We start from the raw sequence: 4,121 nt of genomic DNA, 5'->3' as shown, positions 1-4,121 counted from the left end.
GAGCATGAGCGGGGAAGAGGCAGAGAAAGAGACAGAATCCAAAGCAGGCTCCAGGCTCTGAGCTGTCAGCACACAGCCCGATGCAGGGCTCAAACTCACAAACAGTGAGATCATGACCTGAGCCGAAGTCAGAGGCTTCACCAACTGACCCACCCAGGCGCCCCAAGATTTCATTTTTGATGGTTAAATAACATTGCATTGTGTGTATGTGTGTGTGTGTATGTGTGTGTGTGTACACACTGCATCTTCTTTATCCATTCAACAGTCAATGGACATTTGGGCTCTATCCATAATTTGGCTATTGTTGATAGTGCTGCTATAAACATTGGAGTGCATGTATCCCTTCGAATCAATATTTTTGAATCCTTCTAGTAAATACCAAGTAGTGTAATTGCTGGGTCATAGGATAGTTCTATTTTTAAATTTTTGAGCAAACTCCATACTATTTTCCACAGTGGCTACATCAGTTTGCATTCTCACCAACAAGGCAAGAGTGTTCCCCTGACTCTGCATCCTTGCTAACCTGTCTTGTTTCTTGTGTTGTTAATTGTAGCCATTCTCACGTATGTGAAGTGGTATCTCAGTGGTTTTCATTTGTATTTCTTTGGTAATGAGTGACGTTGAGCATCTTTTCATGTGTCTGTTAGCCATCTAGATGTCTTCTTTGAAAAGTGTCTATTCATTTCTTCTGCCCATTTCTTCACTGGATTATTTATTTCTTGGATGTTGTTCTTCATAAGTTTTTTTTATAGGTATTAGATACTAACCTTTTATCAAATATATCATTTGCAAATATCTTCTCCCATTGCATCAGTTGCCTTTTAGTTTTGTTGATTGTTTCCTTTGCTGTTAGGAGCTTTTTATCTTGCTGAGGTCCCAGTAGTTTATTTTTGCTTTTGTTTCCCTTGCCTCCACAGTCATGTCTAGTAAGTCATTGCTGTGGCCAAGGTCAAAGAGGTTGCTGCCTCTTTCCTCCTCTAGGATTTTGATGGTTTTCTGTCTTTCATTTAGGTAAAATCCATTTTGCATTTGTTTTTGTGCGTGGTGTAAGAAAGTGGTCAAGTTTCATTCTTCTGCATGTTGCTGTCCAGTTTTCTTAACACCATTTATTGAATAGACTGTATTTTTTCAATGGGATATTCATTCCTACTTTGTCAAAAATTAGTTGGCCATACATTTGTGGATCCATTTCTGGGTTCTATATTCTGTTCCATTGATCTGAGTGTCTGTTTTTGTGTCAATACCATACTGTCTTGATGATTACAGCTTTGTAATACATCTTGAAGTGCAGAAATGTGATGCCTCCAGCTTTAGTTTTCTTTTTAATCATTACTTTGGCTCTTTGGTGTCTTTTATGGTTCTATGCAAATTTTAGCATTAGTTGTTCCAGCATTGTGAAAAATTCTGGTAGTATTTTGATAGGGATTGCATTAAATGTGTAGACTGCTTTGGGTAGTGTTGACCTTTTAACAGTATTTGTTCTTTCAATCCATGAGCATGGGATGTTTTTCCATTTCTTTTTGTTTTCTTCAATTTCTTTCATAAGTTTTCTATAGTTTTCTGCATACATATCTTTTACCTCTTTGCTAAAGTTTATTCTTAGGTGTTTTATGATTTTTGGTGCAATTTTAAAAGGGATCAATTTTATGAATTCTCTTTCTGCTGCTTCAATATTGGTGTATAGAAATATTGCTGCACATTGATTTTATATCCTGCAACTTTGCTGAATTGACATATCAATTATAGCAATTTTGGGGTAGAGTCCTTCAGATTTCCCAAGAATACTATCATGTCCTCTAGTAAGAGTGAGAACTTGACTTCTTCCTTGTTGATCTGGATGCCTTTTATTCCTTTTTGTTGTCTGATTACTGAGGCTAGGACTTCAAGTACTATGGTGTGGTGAGTGTGGACATCCTTGTATTCCTGATCTTAGGGGAAAAGCTCTCATGTTTTCCCCTTTGAGGATGATATTGACTGTGGGTCTTCCACATATGGCTTCTATTATGTTTAGGTATGTTCCTTCTGTCCATACTTTCTTGAGGGTTTTTATCAAAAATGGATGCTGTATTTTGTCAAATGATTGTTTTGCATCTATTAAGAGGGTCATATGTTTCTTATACTTTCTTTTATTAAGGTAGTTCATCACGTTGTTTGATTTGTGAATATTGAACCAGCCCTGCAGCCCAGGAATAAACCCCACTTGATCATGATGAATAATTATTTTAATGGATTGTTGGATTCGATTTTCCAGTATCTTGTTCAGAATTTTTGCATCCATTGTTCATCAGGGAAATAGTTGTTTAATTCTCTTTTTCTAGTGGGGTATTTGTCTGATGTTGGAGCCGAGATAATGCTTGCTTAATAGAATGATTTTGAAAGTTTTCCTTCCGTTTCTATTTTTTGAACATTTTCAAAAGTATAGGTATTAAGTATTCTTTAAATGTTTAGTAGAATACCTCTGGGAAGCCATCCAGCCCTGGACTCTTGAATGATGGGAGATTTTGGATTATTGATTCAATTTCTTTACAGGATATGAGTCTGTTCAAATATTTTATTTCCTCCTGGTAGTTTATATGTTTCTAGAAATTTACTGATTTCTTCTAAATTTCCCAATTTTTTGGCATATAATTGCTCATTATATCATATAATTATATTTCTGCAATGTTGGTTGTAATTTCATCTCTTTCATTCATGATTTTATTTATTTGTATTTGGGACCTTACCTTTTTTTTTTTTTTTTTGAAAATTCTTGTTAGGGGTTTATCAATTTTGTTAATTCTTTCAAAGAACCATCTTCTAGTTTCATTGACCTGTTCTACTGATTTTTTTTTTAATTTAATATAATTGATTTCCACTCTAATCTCTATTTTTTCCTCTTTTTTTCCTGGTTTTGGGCTTTATTTGTTGTTATTTTTCTAGCTCCTTTAGGTGTCAGGTTATAGTTACTTATTTGAGACATAAATTCCTTCTTTAGGAAGACTTGGATTGTTATATACTTCCCTCTTATGACTGCCTTTGTTGCACCGCAAAAGTTTTGGATGGTCATGTTTTCATTTTCATTTGTTTCCATGTAATTTTAAATTTCTTCTTTAATTTCCTGTTTAAGCCATTCACTCTTTAGTAGGATATTATTTCACCTCCAAATATTTGTGGTCCTTCCATATTTCTTCTTGTGGTTGACTTCAGGTTTCATAGCATCATGGTCTGAAAATATGCATTGTATGATCTTGATCTATTTGCACTTTTTGAGGCCCCTGATTTCTGATCCAGCATGTGATGTATTCTGAAGAATGTTCCATGTGCATTAGAAAAGAATGTGTATTCTGTTTCTTTGTGATGAAATGTTCTGAATATTTCTGTTAAGTCCCTCTGGTCCAGTGTGTCATTCAAAGTCATTATTTTCTTGTGGATTTTCTGCTTAGATGATCAGTCCATTGCTGTAAGTGTTTTTTTAAAGTCCCCTGCTGTTATGGTATTATTATCATGAGTTTCCTTATGTTTTCTATTAGATGATTTATATATTTGTGTTCTCCCAGGTTGAGGACATAAATATTTACAATTGTTATATCTTCTTGATGAATAGACTCATTAGTTATGATATAATGTGCTTCTTTTGTTACAGTCTTTGGTTTATAATCTCATTTGTCTGATACAAATATGGCTACTCTGGTTTTCTTTTGATGTCCATTAGTATGATAGATACTTTTCTATCTCCTCACTTTCAACCTGCAGGTGCCTTTATGTCTAAAATGAGTCTCTTGTAGGCAACATATAGATGAATCTTGTTGTTGTTGTTTTTTCATCCATTCTGATACTCTTTGTCTTAATTGGATCAGTTGGTCCATTTACATTCAGAGTGATTATTAAAAGATATTAATTTAGTGGCATTGTGGTGTATGTACAGTTGATGCTTCTGGTCTTGTTCTCTGGTTCTTTTTGTCTCTTTTGCTTTGGTAATTTTTTTCCCCACTCAAAGAGTTCCCCTTAAAATTTCTTCTAGGGCATGTTTAATGGTCACAAACTCATTTAGTTTTGTTTGTTTTGGAAACTCTTTATCTCTCCTTTTATTAATAACAGCCTTGCTGGATATAAAATGCTTGGCTGCGTGTTTTTTTTTTTTT

The sequence above is a fragment of the Acinonyx jubatus genome, chromosome X (assembly GCF_027475565.1).
Source record: "Acinonyx jubatus isolate Ajub_Pintada_27869175 chromosome X, VMU_Ajub_asm_v1.0, whole genome shotgun sequence".
Taxonomy (NCBI): Eukaryota; Metazoa; Chordata; class Mammalia; order Carnivora; family Felidae; genus Acinonyx; species Acinonyx jubatus.
Note: the sequence above shows the minus strand (reverse complement) of the source record.